This window comes from Cebus imitator, unplaced genomic scaffold (genome assembly GCF_001604975.1).
Source record: "Cebus imitator isolate Cc_AM_T3 unplaced genomic scaffold, Cebus_imitator-1.0 Scaffold162, whole genome shotgun sequence".
Taxonomy (NCBI): Eukaryota; Metazoa; Chordata; class Mammalia; order Primates; family Cebidae; genus Cebus; species Cebus imitator.
Genome location: NW_016107477.1, coordinates 1,259,294 through 1,278,779, shown reverse-complemented (window position 1 = coordinate 1,278,779; position 19,486 = coordinate 1,259,294). Strand labels below are relative to the sequence as shown.

Genomic DNA, 19,486 nt, shown 5'->3' with positions numbered 1-19,486 from the left:
CAAATTTCTATGATCATTGCTCTTGATTTTAAAACTTCATTAGCAAAGGTTTATATATCTCTTTTCAGTAAGAATATGAAATTATGTTTCTACAATGCCCAGTCTTGCTTAAAAAGCAAGTTTTCATTCTCGGTTTATGGTAGTCCACAATAAACCAAAAAGATCATTTTGGATGCTATCGTTGTTAATCCTGCTAAATTATTCAATTTCTTAAGGAAAGCAACAAATTAATATTTATATTGTACCTACTAGCTATTATTTGCATACTAGGGTTTATACACAAGGCATCCTATGAAAGAACATTTCACTCAAAAGTCACAAAAGTATAGTCCTCAGTTACCAGCTACCTTTAATTATAAGCCAAATAAACGATTTAATACAGTCCTCCCAAACCTGGCGACCATGCTTTGAGAAAGGCCAAAGTTAGCCGCTAAGGCCGTTAAGTTCCAAGAGGGCAGGATCTGCCCAGCTCCTGTTTCCTGCTCAATCCCAAGCAGTTAGAACACGGCCAGTAAACACTTCTCGCCACTTGGAAAGAGTATTCTTTTATTTTGAAATGGTATCCAGGTACGCGTGAGTAGCAAAGTCAAGAGCGGGAAAGGGGAATGGGGGAGGTTGCAAAATCGGAGCAGCGGGACGGAGTGGGAGATCTGGTGGAGGCAGCCTTCGGAAGGTGAACCCCAAGAGCTGGGATGAAGCAGGGGTGAGCGCCTGGGACACCGCAGCGGGGGAGCAGGCTGGCAGGCAGGAAGTAGCCAAGATTTGGGGGACTCCTTCCCAGGGAACAAATGCGGAGAAGGAGGCATCTGAAAACCCAGCCGCAGCCAACCCTCTCCCACGGGAAAGCCCCGACCTCGGCGGGCCCAGCGCCACACGGCTCCCCGGGGAGTGGAACCCGGAGCGAGGCAGGTGCGGCGGGAGCATGCGCGCGGGGCGGGCAGGGGGCGGCTCCCGCGCCCCCACCCCGCGCGTGCACCCTCGCGCCCCTCCCGCCGGGCACCGCCGGGCAGAGGCGCCGCAGCCTGGGCCGGCCGAACCTCAAGCTCTGACTCGACCCCAGCCTATCGCCCGGTCGGCGTTGCGGGCTGGCGCGGCTCCGCTGGGGGTAAGAAGGACGCCGCCGCCCGCGTGGGATGGTTGCGAGCCCGCGTGGGCGCCCACGGCCGCCGCCGCACGGGTTGGCCCCGGTCCCGGGCGGGCGGAGTGGCCTGCGCGACTCCCGCGGCGAGGGCCGGGCCGGGCCGCCGGGGGCGGGGGCGGCTGGGATCTCCCCAGCCCGGGCCTCGGCTCTTTCTCTTTCTCTTTCGCCGCCAGGGCGCGTGCCGGGCTCCCCGCGAGAGGAGCCTCACTTGTCGCCCACTTTGGACGGGCGCGGCCGCCGCAGAGCCCCGCGTCTCTGCTCGCCGCGAGGGCAGGGTCGGGGTGCCAGGCGCGGCCACCTGGGCGCCCCAGAGCCAGCGCAGCCCGGGTCCGGGGCTAGGGACGGGGCGGGACTCCCGAGAGCTCCCAGCCAGTCTTTCGGCCACCGAGCTCCGGGCGGTGGGCATTCGGCTTTTGTTTTCTCTGGGGGCTGACGGCCCCCTTCTGCCTCCGTGTCCCCCTCAGCCGACAAGTGTCGTGTGCCCGGACTGGCGAGCTCTGCATCCCTCCACCGGCTTTCTGCCCTGTCTTCCTCTGCGAGTTCTGCCCAGCCTCGGGAGCGGGAGATCAGGGAGTGCGCGCAGAGCGGGCAGGCGCTTGGCCAGCCTGGGACGGTGGCTCCCAGGCTTCTGCCACCGCCTGGAACTGCGGGAGGCGCACTGGCCCCAGTCGCTTTTGCCTGCTCGCTGGGCCTTCTTGGGCTAGCTTGGTCCCAGGTGGATGCGAGCTGAGCTGGGCACACCTGGGCCAGCGCCGCAGTTTCCTGCGGGATTAGTGAGAGGGTTTTTGCGAGGTGGAAAACTCCGGGTGGGTTTTGTCCCCTGCCTTTGATCTCCCTTAGTCACTGGTTAAAGTGCAAAATGTGCTTTATCTTATATAAGCCCTTAGACGGACATTCTTAATGTGCCAGTGCCCCGTGGTGGAACTAAATAAAAGGAAGGCCTGGTCATTGTTACTGTTGAGACTGCTGTACTTAATAGCCAGAGGAAGGCAGCCTGGTCGCCGTGACCCACCTGGCCATTCCCATCCTGAAGACTGCTTTCACTTCAGGCTTGTTTGGACTCCGCTATGACTTGCTAGTGGCCCATCTCCTGGATCCCCCTGTTGGAGCTGTTCTGGAAGATGCTTGCGGCGCTCCAGTTTCAGTCCTTTGCTGAAATAAGTGTAGTGGGGACTCTTCTGTTTTCTAATCTCTTTCATCTAAAAAGGTTAAAGTGAGAAACAGGTGGTGGTGGGGGGTAGAGTTTTTTTCTGTGCTTGGTAATATTAAAAACTTGGAATGCTTTTAGCTCTTCAGAAGATGCTAAAACTACCAACTTCGGCTCTCCCTTATGATACTACACAATTAGGAGAAAGGGTTGAAAGAGGAAAGGATTTTTTCTTGGAGTATCCAAAGGGATTGGATTCGACTACACTGCTTTCTTGGTGTGTAATGGTTGAGTAGGAAGGAAGATGAACATAACACTGCTGTTCATTATGCTCTTAGATGTGAGGCAACATTGAGGATGTATTGCATGTAACCCTCGACTGTGGAATTGGCACTTTGCTGCACAATATTGGGGTCACAAGAAATACTAAGCTTGGTCAACCTCTGCAGTGTGCTCTCGCTCAGTTTCCAAAGAAAGGGTATTGGTGGGAAGGTGATCTGGTGAAGACAGAGGTAAAATTTTTAAATTTTTTAAAAATTACTTTTAAAATTTTTTATTTTTATTTTTTAGAGACAGGGTCTCACTCTGTCACCCAAGCTGAAGTACAGTGGTACCATCATGGCTTACTACAGCGGTGACCTCCTGGGCTCAAACAATCCCACCTCAGCCTATTGACTGGGAGGATAGCAGTTCACCACTACGCCTGGCTAATTTTCTAATTTTTTTTTTGTAGAGCTGGAAACTCACTTAACTTTCACTTTAAAGAGAAGTAAGTTTGCATATTGTAAAGTTCAACATAAGAATCTTAGGTGCTCTGTATCATCTACATAACTTCATTGCAGTACCTGTGTGGTTTATACCTTAAATTACACTTCTCATCCCTCTTGGGTGGATATAAGCCACCTGTGGTTGGCGTGGGACTTGACACATGAGTAAGTGCATGCTCAACAAATACTCGTAGGACGGAATCCACATGTGAGCAGACAACTGCTGAGCAGAGGCAGGAGGTGATAACAGCAGCAGTGAGGGAGATCAGGCTGATTGTGAAGGAAGATTTGCAGATGGAAAGCCCTTGAATTTCTCCTATGAAGAACAGGCAGATCTGAAAGCCACCTTTGGGAGGTTGTGTAGGAAGCACCAGCACCCAGTCTGACCAAGGAAGCAGAAGCTTCAACTCCTCCTTCCCCCATCACTCCTTCAAGGGGGTCAAGGTTTCCTTTCTCCAGAGAGCTGAAGGAGAGATTGAAAATCACCATTCAATAAGTGTTCTTCCAATTAATTATTTTAATTAAGAAAAAATGGGCCAGGTGCAGTGGCTTACGCCTGTAATCCCAGCACTTTGGGAGGCCAAGGTGGGCAGATCACCTGAGGTTGGGAGTTCGAGACCAGCCTGACTGACACGGAGAAACTCCGTCTCTACTAAAAATACAAATTAGCTGGGTGTGGTGGCAGGTGCCTGTAATCCCAGCTACTTGGCAGGCTGAGGCAGAATTGTTTGAACCTGGGAGGTGAAGGTTGGGGTGAGCTGAGATCGCGCCATTGCACTCCAGCCTGGGCAATAAGAACGAAACTCTGTCTCAAAAAAAAAAAAAAAAAAAAAAAAAAAAAAAAAAAAAAAAAAAAAAAAAAAAAAAAAAAAAGAAAGAAAGACGAAAAAGAAAGCAAGCAAACAAGCAAGTTGCTGATGAACTGGGAGAGTGAGCAACAGGAGAGGCAGGTTTGGTGGGTGGGAGGCAGGGAGGAAAGGATAAGTTCCGTTTATACAACATTGGATCGAGAAAACCAAATACTCATGTTCTCACTTACAAGTGGAAACTAAATGATGAGCAGACATGGACACATAGAGGGGAACATCACACTCTGGGGCCTATCAAAGGGTGGGAGGGGGGAGAGGATCAGGAATAATGACTAATGGGTATTAGGCTTAATACCTGGATGGGGAAATAATCTGTACAACAAACTCTGTGACCCAGGTTTACCTATGTAACAAACCTGCATGTGTACCCTGAACTGAAAATAAAAGTTAAAACAATGCATTTATCAAGTTACTAAAATATTATTTTAGTAATGCTTATATCATGTATTAATGTATTATAGAAAATATACTTTGGTAAAAGCAAAATGGTTTTGCTTTGTGAAAAACTAAACATGTTATTTGGCTCATTCTTATTAGAAAAAAGCAACAGAAAACCATTGAATTGAAGGGGGCCCTGAAATGGCTTTTCATTGGAGAAACACTGATGTCGGGTCAGGGAAAAGCCGGCTAAAAAATACTCAGCGACTATGGGGGTGACCCTAAAAACATGTGATAGCATGAAATAAACTAGCACCCAGACAAAAGAACAGTTCTATGACTAGGGTCCATGCCCAGGAAGGGAGTCAGTGAGAGAAACTGAGAAGTGGTTCCATTGGGAGGGAAACAAGGTGTCACAGTCACAGGGAAGCCAGTGGAAAAGTAAGGGAGGGAAGGAAGGGAATGGTGTGGTAAGCCTTGTCAGTTGCTAATAAAAAATAGGAGCCAAGAAGATGTGGTTGAACTTGGCTAAAAAAGAGGTGATCTCAGTGGTAACGCATCAGTGCGAGCTCTGGGTAAATGTTTTGCTTTCTGTTTTAGTAATACAGATGTCCTCCTTTCATTCGGTTAGCATTTTACAGTTTAGAAAACATGTCCATCTTGTAACATTGGCAAAAATATTTTGAGGATGGTTTATTATAGGAGCATACCTCCAATTGAAGAAAACTATTTAGGTCCATTTAAAAAAATAAAACAATGCACTATTTACTACACTGAATAAAACAGCAAGCAATATAAATATTGGCATCTTGCACTTAAGCAAAATAAAGCAGAACGATGAATTAGAAGATGCTTGGAGGAAATGAAGCTCTTCAGTTCACTCATATACATGTAATCTTTTGTTTAAGCATTTGCACGAATTTTTTAAAGGATAGTGCCTTAGGATAATATGTCTGTATTTTATTTTGCAAATAGAAACGATTTTTTCTGCAGTAGCAATGGAAAAGAAGTGAAACCTTAACTCTGGACCCATTAGAGTTGTCACAGCTCCATTCCCTTGACCTTTGTGTCCCTTTTGGGGATGACATTGAAGTAGTGGGGGCCCTGCTCAGTGTCACCTGGTGAACCTTCTTCATTTTGTGTTGATTTGAGCTTATATGGGAAACACTCTCTTAATGAGGCTGAAAGTAATGAGGCAAGCTCTGACAATGCTGATGTATCCCTCCTGAAGATGAATGTGAAATGATAAAAGCGTGGTCGCTGCCACAATTAATAATTGATTAATGAATTGTTTGAAAAGTATCAAGTGGGGACCGCAGGAGATGAGCAGCAGTGTATGCATCTCATTTCTTTTCACTGTAACTAGCCAGAGAGAAATGTGTTTAACTAGAGGGACAGATAGACAATACACTTTTATACCCAGTATTTTGATTATGTAAGCTATTCCGATAGCTTTTAAGATGATCATGACATGAGCTCTTTAGATTAAATTGTCATTGCCCCAGTCCTTGTTTTATTTTTTTCAGTGAATTAAGGAACTTAGGGGTGAGGCATTTTTGTCGGGTGTCCACTTTGCATCAGCTGTGTACTGTGTGTATGAGGGTAATTATGCAGACGTGATGCCTGCCTTCATGGAGCTTGTAGTCAGTAAGGGGACAGATAGCAGCTAATCAGCCAAACACATATAAGTATAGACTTTAAGTAACTCTGAAAAAGACCCACTGAGTGCCTGATGCAGACTTGTGGTCTAGAAAAGGCACCTGAGGATGAGTAGCTGCTAGCCAGGTAGGGAATGGAAGCAAAAGGAAGTTCAGGCAGAGAGAAGCCCCTGAGGCGGTTTTGGGGAAAGAGCTCGGTGCCCTGGAGGAAGGAGAGAAGGCTCTGAGGCAGGAGGGTAGGGCCTGGGTGGGAGAGTGGCTGGAGGCCCCAGGAAGGCCTCTCCGAGGACTGTGCAGCTTATGTAGGTGGGTTAGGACACCATTGCAGGTGTCTACATGGGAGTCAGCGAGGTGACCTTAGACCGGGGAGCAGGCATGGAGATGGGTAGAAGTGGAAGGACTTGGATATATTGGAGGTGTAATGTATGGAACTGCTGATGGGTTAGAGGGTAGGTGAATGGGAAGAATCCAGGATTACTCCTTTGATCGTTAACATGAGACATGGAGTGAATTTTGGAGAGGGGGAAGACAGGGGAGAAGTGTACCTGGTAACTCTGCTTGGCTCATTTCCCCAGTGTAAGCCCTAGGGGAAACAGGTTATTTTTAAGGGGACAACTTGGTGTAGTCGTGGTGTGTGTCAGGCACTCAGCACTGTGCTAGGCAGATGATTTTGGAGCTTAGCAAATGTGGGCATTTCCCCTTTTCTGTGCCGGTGGGTTTTGATACTCTGCTCAGGCAGTAGGCCTAACGGCCCTCCTGAATTTGAACTGCCAGTCTGTCTGTACATGGGCACATGCACCCAAACACATGCAGTGTGCCATCTTTTCAGTCCTGACCAGATGGTCTAAATGATTGCATGTGCCGAATGGACGATTTTTTACTCGTTTCCCTCTGCAGCATGCAGCCCCAGCACTGATCCTGACACTGGGGCCTTCCAAGTTCCTGAAGCGTCAGTGGTTCTGTAATTATGAGCCATTGCTTAATTTTCATCCTTCCTTCTTTTGTGAGTACTTTCTTGAGTGACGACATATAAAAAATAGTATTTGGCCATTATTGTTGTTATGATGATTTATTTCTAAATAAAAATCAAGGAGCAGATTATAGCCACAATTCCAGGCCTGTATGAATGGATGTAGGCTAGTGCTGATGCCAGTCAAAGCCCAGGTCATACACAAGCAACTTTCTGACTCCTGGCTTTGATTTTCTAATTTGGTTACACCTGGAATACTCACTTGGTACTGTGTGGTAAATGGAGTTAAGATCTAAATCCAGGGCCAACAATTTGGATGCCTAAAGGAAGGTAATAAGAGAAGTAGGCAAATAGAAGAAAATAAGAGTTCTCTTGGTCTCACTTTTATTTTCTTTACCTTTGAAAACTGGGTAAGGCTGAGCGTGGTGGCTCATGCCCGTAATCCCAGCACTTTGGGAGGTCGAGGCAGGTGGAGTGCCTGAGGTCTGGAGTTCAAGACGAGCCTGGGTAACATGGTAAAACCCCATCTCTACTAAAAATACAAAAATTAGTCTGGCGCGACACGCCTATAATTCCAGCTACTCGGGAGGCTGACGCGGAAAATAGCTTCAACCCGGGAGGCAGAGGAGATCGTGCCACTGCACTCTAGCCTGGGTGACGGAGCGAGACTCCATCTCAAACAAACAAACAAAAAAAAAAAAAAAAGAAAGAAAGAAAACTGGACATAAGTACTTGTCTACTATGAGAAATGGTGAGAAAATCCCCTTAGTGCTTTGGAGGCAGTAGGAAGTGGTGAAGACTATAGCAAACTGTGGATCTTATATGTTCTGAAGGAGGTGGCTATTATTAAAAAAAAAAAAAATAAGCAAAACTGAAGTTGGAAATATGCAGTTTTAAAAATGTGAAACCTCTATATTTAAAAATACTGCCTTAAATATTTTAGGACACGGCTAAGAGAAACAGAATATGTCTGCTGACCAGATGCAGTTTGTGGTCCACAATTTATAAGCTCTTGCTGGTGGGGTCAGCTGTATAAGTAGCTGGGTGTGCTCTACTTTTAGTTAGATTGTTTTTTTCTTATTTACCATGAATATGGAGTGTGTGCAAACATACTAGCTTTTTATGCTGCTGATCCTGCCATTTAAGTGTAACTTGATTAAATCTGGGAGTTGGGAGAGGGAAGCTTGGCCAAGCCTGAGACTCTGTAAGCACATCCCAGTGCTGGGTTGAAAGCAACTTAGACTTTATAACACTTTCATTCATGTTTCTGTGGATTTTTTTCCACAGTTTTCCATTGTTTAAGTCTGCCTTTTTTACTCCTTGTCTAATGGTTTGTGCAACTCATGGACATCCTCCTTATTGTGTGATTGGAGGGGGTTGGTGTCTTCTCTTTTGGTAGACTTTTGCACATTTGTGTCTGCTTTTCTTATTTAACTTTGCTCCTCAAAGGAGGCTCCACGCCTCCTTGAAAGTGGATTATATGTGCTGTGGGCTTTCCTACCACGATGTACTACTGTTATTGTCCGTGATTGCACTCTTAGGTGTAGAATTTTACTTTCCTGTGTTCTTCAGAAAAACTTGTCGGGGTGAGTAAGGACTTGCTTATTGCCATATATTTCCAGAGCCTAGCAATTGCCTGGCACATGTTAGATGCCCAGTGAATAAAGGATGAGTAATTTGTGTCAATTAGTGACAAGCTTATTCAGGAAGGAAATGTTACAAATTTCCTAACATTTTGGGATTCTGTGCGTAGGCTTCTAAGACTTTCGGTTCTATTGAAAATGTAAGCACTGACCTTTCAGCTGTTCATTTTATTATAATTATGGTTACACATTCAAGAAAATATAAGGGTTCTATTCTTTGCTTTATGGCAAAGAATATCCTTTAATTCCCTATCATTATAGCCTTTAGTCCTGGCCTTAGATATCATAAAGGTGAATTATTAGAGATGCCAGCATAGCACTTTCAAGTCTATATTTTATGCATTCAATTTCTGAGAATGGTTAGAACAGAGGTTTTTTTCCCCTTTCTCTTCCAAAACTATGAGCTTGCTGTGATTTTATTCCTAGAAGATATGTGACTGTTTTGGGGCAGCTTCACACATGCAATTTAGCTTAGAAGAGGATCTGTTAAGGTTAACAGACCAAGAACTCAAGGGCACATCCCCACTTCAGCAGTTGCTGTGGGCTTTGTGTTTTTTGGTGAATCAGTGATGCCCATCTATTTTATGGCAGTCAGTCATTAGTAATCTTTTAGAGGCACTTTATTCTTTCACTGTGAGGACAAGGAGAATATAATTGTCAATCTTTTCAGAACTGGCTTGCATCTGTGTCCAAAGCAAACAATGCCCGTCGCTGTGGAGTAAAGAGAACAAAGAAAGGAAGCTGTGGAGGGTCTGGTTACACGCTAACCACCGCCATGCGTAGAGTGCGAGGTTAGTAGGCACGGCTTGAAGGCTTTACGTTGCATTTATTTCCAAATACGCTGTCTTTCAAGATCCTAGAACTTTCATCCCAGAGTAGCTGTAACTTCTACCCTAGGCCAGCTATTGCTTAGAGGCTTCTGATGTCCCACATTTAGCAACTTTGTAAGGTTTTTTTGTTGTTACACATTTGGATTCAGCATTTTTTGAATTTTAGGGAGTTGAAAAATAATGTCATCCAGGGTTTCTCAATCTTGGTACAGTTAACAGGGAATTTCTTGTTTCGCATGCTGTCCGGGCCCTGTAGGATGGTAAGCAACAGTGTGTTCCCTGCCTCACCTCAGGAGACATCTGTAGCCCTGCCCCCTCCTTGGTTGTGACAGCGAAAACTATCTCCAGACACTTCTTCCCGGCCCTTGAGGAGAGGCGGAGGGGTAGAATCACTTCAAGTCATGAGCCGCTGATTTAATCCAGCCTGTTTTGCAGATGGTACTGTAATATTGGGGTTCACGGGTTCTGGGTGCCCTCAGTTCCTCTGAGAGGACGTTTCTCCAGGTTCTTGGTCTCCTGCCCTCTCAAGAATGAGAGAGCGGACCATGGCGCAGTGCGCAGTAAATGCAGGACTCAAAATAGTTTGTAGAAAGTGATTTATTTAGAGAGAGAAACCGGAGAAGGAGAGAGAAAGAAACAGCTAACTCTCACACTGAGTGAGAGAATCCAGAAAGACGGAATCCAGGAGAGGAAAGCAGCTTCCACACTGAGTGCAAGGAAACAGAGAGAGATGGAGTTTAGGAGGGGAAGACAGGCTTCCACGAGAGAGTGTGGAAGGTGACTCCAGAGGGGAAATCCAGGATAGAGAAAAACAGCTTCCATGAGCACAGAGTGTGCGTGGAAGGGGATCCAAACATGGAGTCTGAAGGGGTGTGGAAGAAGGGGACTTTTAACTTGGGAGGAACCCCCACCTTCTCAAAGACCCTGGGCCAATGAAAGGAGTTCCTTAGAACTTCCGCCGGAGTGACTGACTCTTAGTTTCTTCCTGCACCCTTGAAATTTAAACATTAATTGTTAAATCTCCCAGATGGAGAGAGATGGGAGGGGGCATGGCGCTGGGAAATTCCTGCCCTTAAAACTACGGCCCTTCATGGACCCAGAAGGAGAACACATTTCCTCAGTACATCAGAGGTCCGGTTGTATTAAGAAGTGTTTCCAGGCTGAGAAGTCACTATGTCAGAATACAAATTGAAAAGCACATTATCTACCTGGAGGGAACTTCTTATCAATTTGAAACTCCTTTTCTCTTGTAAAATGTTATAATGGTAGTAGAGAGTACCTGTTGATTCTTTCTTGCCATGCCTGGCCAAGTACAAGTGTCATTATTGTTAACCAAACTGTGGTGAAGACATAAAATGATTAATAGCAGTTTGAAGGCAGATTTGCCCACATTTATCCATCTGAGTAGTGGCATGGTCGGAACTGTGACTTGGCCTTCCTCTTCAGGTACTAGCCCACAAGGCTTCCATGATGTCATGGCAACCTTTGCTTTCAGAGTGAGGTTTTGCAATAAAGTTGTTTTTAGTAGCTTGGCAAATTTCATTCTAGAGTAATAATTAATAATTAGTGTGCTTGCACAGTTGGGAATTATGAAGCCAGCAATACAGGCAGCTGCTAAGTAAGAGTACATTCATTCATTCCCTGAATGCTTACTTAGTGTGTACTTTGGCTATGGTAGTGGTAGGCCATGGAATGTAAATGGCATTAGAAGGACCACACAGACACCCAGACTGGACCTGTTCCAGGAAACTCATAACCAGGTGTAAATTCAGATTTGAGACTTCTTTGCATGGTAGTACAGGAGACTCACTGGCTTATTAATAGCTTTCTTCCTTCAGCTGCATTCCTCAATATCTGTGATGGGTGCTGGCAAGAGGCACTCAGACCTTTCTCCTTAGAAATGCCTTACCATTCACAGTGCCGCTGGGAAGGGATGGAAGAGCTATTCAGTGGGTCCTCAGGCTCATCCCCTGTGTTTAGCGGGCACTCAGGCTCAGCCCCTGTATTTAGCAGGCACCCAGGCTCAGGTGTGGGTTTAGTGGGCCTTTAGGCTCAGGGCCTGTGCTGCCACTGAAAGGGAGTGGGTGTGCTTTCCAAAAGTTAGTGAGAGTGAGAATATCCTTGTCAAGGCCCTAAGTGACAGGCACTATTGTTCTGCACCACAGATGGTGCATCAGGAGCTGTTTGTGGAGGTCGCAGAGCGGCAGGGCTGTGTTACCTTCACGCCAGCTTTTGTTTTTGTCAGCTGGATCATATTGCACTCCCTCCAGAGACCATGTGTTACAGAGGGAAGGAAAAGTGCAAGGTTTTAATAAGTCCCTTGCAGAGATGAGCTATCTTCATGGTTATATTATTTCCCTATTGTTTACGTGGCCACTGCTGGCATAGGGCACAAAAGAAAGATCTGTTTTACTTTTTGGAAATTGAAAAATCTCTGTCCTTGCTTTTGCATGTCCTAGTTGAGTGTTAAACTGAAAGTGAAGATCATAAATTCACCAAAACATGTATGCTTTTGTCTAAGAGCAAAAGTTCTTCAAGTTTTCCCGAGCCTAAGTTGCATTTAAACATGTCAGTAAAACTAAAACTAAAGAGAAATAGCTAGCTGGGTGTGGTGGCTCCCACTTGGAACACTTGCACTTTGGGAGGCTGAGGTGGGGGAGGATTGCTTGAGTCCAGGAGTTCAAGACCAGCCTGGGCCACATAGTGAGACTTCATCTCTCCAAAAAAAAGAAATTAACCGGGCATGATAGCACACACCTGTGGTCCCAGCTACGAGGGATGTTAAGGCAGAAGGATCCCTTGAACCCAGGAGGTTGAGGCAGTAGTGAGCTATGTTTGAGCCACTTCAGTCCAGCCCAAGCGACAGAATGAAACACTATCTCAAATGAAAAACAAAAGTAAACAAAAAGAAATCGCTTATAAATTATTTTGAGATTATTTAATTTACTGACTTTGTTGACATTTTCCTGATTTTTATCCAGTCCACTTCGAGGTTTCCATAATGAAGGTCCCCATAGTTAAATAAAAGCACAGGGCTAGTGTGTCCTTTCATACCATAGGATGATGCTTTTCTACAGGCCATGACAAGCTTCTTGGACTAAAAGGAAGGGAACAGAAATTGAGCTTTTTATCTTCGTCCCCAGAGCCTGAGTTCCCTGCTCCCCTGCCAGGTATACAAATAAAAGCATCAGTGAATGGCTTGGGGTGCACCTGCCCGCTATGCTCCTTTTTCACTTGTTTGTTGAGCCTAATATGGAAAGATCTAAGGTGGAAGGATGTTCCTGAGTGTCTATGGATCAGGGGTTCCAACTTAATCAGACTCTTTAAAAAGTTATTTCCATAGTTTTTGGGGTAGCAGGTGGGTTTTGATTACATGGGTAAGTTCTTTAGTGGTGATTGGTGAGGTTTTGGTGCACTCATCACCTGAGCAGTGTACACCGTATCCAATGTGTAGTCTTTCATCCCTCACCCTCCTCCCACCCTTCCCCCTGAATTCCCAAATCCATTGTATCATTCTGATGCCTTTGTGTCCTCATAGCTCATCTCTCAGTTAGAAGTGAGAATATTTGATGTTTGGTTTTCCATTTCTGAGTTACTTCACTTAGAATAATGGGAATAATGGCCTCCAGCTGCATCCAAGTTGTGGCAAAGTGCCTTATTTTGTTTTGTTTTATGGCTGAGCAGTATTCCATGGTATACATATACCACATTTTCTTTTTTTTCTTTTTTTGAGACAGAGTCTCACTCCATCACCAGGTGCCAGGCTGGAATGCAGTGGCGTGACCTCGGCTCACTGCAACCTCCACCTCCTGGGTTCAAGCAAGTCTCCTGCCTCAACCTCCCGAGTAGCTTGGACTACAGGCGTGCGCCAACACGCCCAGCTAATTTTTTTTGTATTTTTAGTAGAAACGGGGTTTCACCATGTTGGCCAGGATGGTCTCGATCTCTTGACCTCGGGATCCGCCCGCCTCGACCCACATTTTCTTTATCCACTTGGCTGATGGGCATTTAGGTTGGTTCCATATTTTTGCAGTTGTGAACTGTGCTGCTATAAGCATGCATGTGCATGTGGCTTTATCATGTAATGACTTCTTTTCCTTTGAATAGAGACCCAGTAGTGGGATTGCTGGATTGAATGGTAGTTTTAGTTCTTTGATAACAAGTATTTGTAACATTTCTCTAAGTACCCTGAAATGAAATTAACAGATAAACAACTCACCTATACATACTGTCAGAAAAGTGAATATAATATGCATCAATAATGCAATGGAAAAATATATGAAATTTATGATAATATGATATATACTTCAAAATGTTTGGATATGACTAACCTAGAAAATAAAATCAAGTAGTTAAATGCTGGTACCTGCATGTGGATTCACCATGAAAATGAATGTGAAAACGCTTTATAGGTGGACTATACTGGGGAGGGAGAGTCATTGAACAGCACTGGCTTCCATGATACCATTTTCTGAAATGGCGAACAGTGTTTGCTAAAGTTCTGCACAAAACAAAGCAAAGCCTTTTCTTAATATACACAGAGCTGCATTCCTGGGAGAGACAGGAACTAGTTAAATAAGCAAAAACACTTTTTGATTATATGTAAAATGGAAGTAGGTTTAAGGTTTAGAGAAGCATAAATAGGTTTTTCATACACATAAATATCAGATGGGTTGCTCCAGCGGTGCAAAAGGCCTGATGGTATTTTGCTGGGAAGAACTGTCCCACATGTGGGAATTCTAGCAAGACTGGCCCTGTGTCCCTGAAATGCCACTCAAGAAACACCACACATATTTTTAAAAACTCCCCTGGGGGTGATCTACTTCTCCCTTCTTTCCTACCTTTGTCTCTGTTGAGGACTACTGTTTTGATAAATAAAGTTGAATAAATTCTACTGATTATTCGCAGTGATGAAAGATGGAGGGTTTGCTGAAGGGCAAATTACTTTTGATCAGAATTTAGAATAATCATTCTTTCCCTGTAAGATTATTATTTTATATAAATTAACCTTTTTATTCCATAAGAATCCTGACACTCTCAAAGTTACCGTCTTAATTTTTCTAAAACCTCAGCCTTGCAATGAAAACAGGAGTGGATATTCTATTTTTCAGTGAATGACTAAGCAATACTTAGTCCACCAAGCAGTATTTGCATTCACTAGCGATTAAATTTCTAATTTGTGTACTTTATATTTAAACCTTGCTCCATATAGCACCAGAGGTTAAACCTTTTGTTTTTAGCTTAAAGTGAGTAAATTGTCTGAAGATGGAGGGGGCTGCCTTGTAGATAGATTTTGTAGAATAGAGAGAGGTGTGCAATTGAGTGACCACTTGTATGGATGTTATATAACATTTGATTGTGTGTGTGTAAATAGTGATTATTTAAGCCTGAGTTATATTTTATTGTATTGTAGATGCTTATATTATTCCTAGAAGGCCAGAATAATTTATTAGAATTGTAAGCATACTTAGAAACTTTCTATCTTAACTTTCTGGCCAATACAGGAATCATTTCTACAGTGTCCTTGAGAGATGGTAATGTAGATTGTGCAAGGAACTTAAACAGTATTTTTAATAGTGAAACATCGGTGGAATAAATATGTATAGCTTCCCAAGGTAATTATTTTGAAGAGATGAAAATAATCTGAATACATAAACTCTGGAATTTTGTTTTAAAGAAAATCCTGTTTAGACATTTTATGCTTCTATGCTGATGCAGGTATCGATCATTATGAGAAAAACAAGTAACATAAATTCATGCCTTATCTGCCTAGGCGTACTGCCACTTGAAGCCATGGGCTTAGAGAAATGTAATACTAGCTTGAAAGTTATCTCTCCACTTTCTTGATTCCACAGTAACTTCTCATTGCAGATGTTTGGGTCAACGTCGTAGCTGGCCCTTGAAGGCGCTGCACCCCTGGTTCTGGTTATGGAGCTCTTTCTGCACCCTTGCACACTGCACACTTGCACACTGCACACTTGCCTTTACATTTCTTATTGCCTTTGTGCCCACGTTAGCCTGGTCTTGGTGATGATGGGGGTGTCAACACATGCTATGTGTGGATGCTTTCCAAAAATTAGAGCCGCCTTGCATGTGTGCACAGGGCACACTTTCCCTACTGACTCTCACCTTATTATCCCAGAGAAAATTCATTGTAGTATATGAGGCTTACCCATATATAATTTGGCTGTAATACACTGGTCCTCATGTGCTTTTTGCTCCTCATTTGAACTTTACTTCTTATAAGCTGTACTTTACATTCTATAAGCTGACTTCTTGCCCAGTGCATTTCTTGCCCTGGGCACTTTTTGTGGTTTGGAAAGAGGGTAAGGGTACAATGGGATTCCAGTACATTCTTACTGTTTGAATATGCTAGAAGAAGCAACAGGGACTTAGATTTCCACAAGGTAATATTTTAATGGTTTTTGACAACTAGTCAAAATCAGAGTCTGCAGTGTTACATATAAAAGGAATATGTGGTGATAGCTATAAATGGTGCTTATAAGGTCTAAAAATTAGTATGTGCCGTGTGCTGTTATTAAACACCCACACATCCTCATATGAATACGATCATTTTATTGATTTGATAGTCATTATTGCCTATAAGATACATGAAGGCATATTTCTCTTAAGTTCAGTTTGCTTGCTACTGTATAATTAGAACCAAATATAATGTCAGATCGTGTTTAAAGGATGGGTAGGGCATGTGGTTTTATGAAGTCCTTTGCTAATGATGGGAAATGGAAGTGTGAGTAGGCTAGCAGCATTGGGTAGCTTAGGATGGTGTCCTGCTCCAGGAATGCACATTGAGGGCACCTTGTGAGTCTCAGCTTCGACATTCAAGAGTGCCCAAGAAGAGAACCCAAGAGTCAGGTTTTGCCTCGGTCGCTGTCTGCACTGCCTGTGGTCAGCGCCTGAGGCCTGTAACAGGTGGCTTTTGTCTCTCTGAACCTCTCTGTAGATTACAGTTCTCGAGATATGCCTTGCTTGATTTTGGGAGTAAGCATGAAGCCATATTCTTGATTATTGCCTGTATGAGCAGAGATTTTGGGATGCCTCCCAAATCGTTTACGAAAACCTGGGCCAGGCATGGTGGCTCACACCTGTAATCTCAACAATTTGGGAGACCAAGACAGGTGGATTGCTTGAGTCCAGCAGTTCGAGACCAGCCTGGGGAACATGTTGAAAACCTGTCTCTACTAAAAATACAAAAAAAATTGACCAGGCATGGTGGCATGCTCCTGTATTCCCAGCTGTTTGGGATGCTAAAGTGGGAGGATCACCTGAGCCTGGGAGGTTAAGGCTACAGTGAGCCAAGTACATGCCACTGCACTCCAGCCTGGATGACAAAAGAAAGACCTGGTCTCCAAAACGAAAACAAATCTAACCCGTAGATTTTTAGTCACTCTTCTTCAATATAATCCCTGGACTTTCTGTTACTTTTTTGTCTCTTATTTAACTCTGTATCCACAGGATAAATGTAGAAACACTCGGGCAAAGTGCATTCAATGGTTTATCAACTAATTTGGGCTTACACTTAAACCAGATACAAAGGGAAGAGAGGAAATTGGCATATTAAACTGTTTTAGTTTTAGAAAACGTATCAATAGTGTAATTTTTGAAATGTTTAACATAAAATAACTTCTTAAGGTCATGACGCAGAACTTCTTAACTTTTAATTTTCTAACACATTTCTTTATAGCACTATATTAGATGTATTTGTAAAAGCTTGTTACATATTTCTGTAGCAGTTAATACTTTTAGAAATTAATGTAAAATTTAGTTGTTTTTCTTCTTTTTAAACATGTCCTGATATTGCTACACAGTGATTTCCCAAGGTCAGAGTCATTAGTGGTGGTGAACTCCTAACCATCAGTTTTGAAGAGTTCTGTGTTTGCTTTTATTTAAGAAAATTGTAATTGACTAAAACCATTGTGTTTTGCAGGTAATCAAAAACTCAGAATTTCTGTAATAGAATAAATGGTTTGGGAAGGAGCCAAAATTATTGGTATTCTGAATATTTCATTATATCATATAGAAACTACGAAGGGTCTTATTAAGGTTAGCTGAGCAAAATTTACTCTGTTAATTCTCCATTAGTTATATTACCTAAAATAATTAGAGTTTGCTATTTTCTAAAATGTAAGTATAGCGACACTTGACATTTTGCTGGCTTTTGAGAAGATGGCAACTGCTGAATGTTCTTTGCTAAATTATATCATCAGTTGAGATGAAAATGAGTTGGAAATAAATGGTTATGGCTGACAATTAATATGCAGTTAACATACCACAAGAACAAAGCCACTTATACAGTTAGGTGCCACTGTTTCCTTTTTCTTTTCTTTCTTTCTTTCTTTCTTTCTTTCTTTCTTTCTTTCTTTCTTTCTTTCTTTCTTCTTTTTTTTTTGAGATGGAGTCTTGCTTTGTCACACAGGCTGGAGTGCAGTGGCGTGATCTTGGTTCACTGCAACCTCTGCCTTCAGAGTTCAAGCGATTCTCCTGCTTCAGCCTCCTGAGTAGCTGGGACTACGGGCATGTGCCACCATGCTTGGCTAAGTTTGTATTTTTAGTAGAGACAGGATTTCACCATACTGGTCAGGCTGATCTTAAACTCCTACCCTCGTGATCTGCCTACCTCAGCCTCCCAAAGTGCTGGGATTATAGGCGTGAGCCACTGTGCCTGGCCTCCTTTTTCTTTCCAAAGGTTTGGCTAAGTGTAATGAAAATATAAAGAGGTTTCATGTGCCAGATTAAAAATAAATAGGAAAAGTACATTAGAAACCAGTTTCAGATGATGTGTTTTGATATGATTGGTGTGTTATTGAAGCATATCTTCCAACCCACCAGCAGAAAGTGACTGGTTGTTTTAGGATTGCTGGACAAACACTGTGGTGTCCCCTTGGGGTCCTCAGAGGCTGGCTTCTGGGTCTGACATATAGCCTGAGTAGGTGAAGTGGCCTTAGGATGAGAAGGTGTGGTGGGCTTATGGTGCTTGGGGCACATGTCTTCAGGGCCTCTAAAATGGATTGGTGATATGTGGGAGTTTGAGTCCTTTGTTCTTTTTTCTTTCCCCCAACAGAAGTCTGAAATCCAATAACAAAATGTGTGTGTGTAATTTCTTGGGTTTTGGAATAGTGTGAGGCACAACCAAAACATCTATAGGCTGAATGAGGCACGGATTGCTAGCCTGAGACTTCTGGCATTTGCTTTTATCAAAAGCAAGAAGGCGATGAAGTCAGGCAGAGGAAAGGACTATTTCAGAGCATTTATCCATTCTCTGCCTCTGTTATGTGCAAAGAACAGCTTAAGAGCTCAGCTCCGCAGAGAAGGCTCTAGGCCTGACGTGATCCCAGGCAGCCCTCGTCCTTGCTGTTGGCATTCTGAATGATGCTGCACTCTGCACCTGCTTGCAAACAGTACACCTCTTCCAGCAGAGGAGGGTGCTCTCCAGCATTCCGCTGTCTTAATCTGCCGATGGCCATTCATTATAGAGCCACTTCTCCCTTTTCTGTCCTCTGACCTCTTAACACTTAGTATCTGAAGCAGAGATGTCCGCATTTGGGGCTGTTTTCTATACCCTTTAAACCGTATGTGAGCTTATAGAGAGTTGACAACTTTTTTTTTATTGTTGTGTTTGGAGCTAGGTCTTGCTCTGTTGCCCAGGCTGGAGTGCAGTTGCGCTGTCATAACTCACTGCAGCCTTGAGAGAGTCGCCAACTTTTCATTTTCCATGTGCAGACAAAAAATAAACAAGCGACCCTTTATTACTTACCCTTAAGAAGATCACCTTAACAACAAAAATGTAAGAGGGAAACTCTCAGAATAATGGCCTTTTCTTCCAAAGAAAGGACAGGTAGCAATGTTGAGTGAATGAACACAGTGAAGAGGGGTTACTATGGAACTTCTCAGACGTGAGAAACTTTTTATTTTTAAATTTTTATTTGAGACAGGGTCTTGTTTTGTTTCCCAGGCTGGAGTACAGTGGGGCAATCATAGCTCACTGCAGCCTTGACTTCCTGGGCTCAAGTGATCCTCCCATCTCAGCCTCTCAAGTAGCTAGAACTATAGGTGCACACCACCATG

The 19,486-nt window shown here is 43.7% G+C and overlaps 1 protein-coding gene across 1 annotated transcript in view; it reads left to right on the top strand.

Annotated features, from left to right (window-relative positions):
* The first annotated feature begins 979 nt into the window (after positions 1 to 979).
* L3MBTL4 (L3MBTL histone methyl-lysine binding protein 4) overlaps positions 980 to 19,486 on the top strand; it is a 461,506-nt gene continuing 442,999 nt past the window's right edge. The window contains exon 1 of the mRNA XM_017543913.2: positions 980 to 1,105. The gene's annotated coding sequence lies outside the window, so the exon portion shown is untranslated. The remainder of the gene's footprint in view (positions 1,106 to 19,486) is intronic.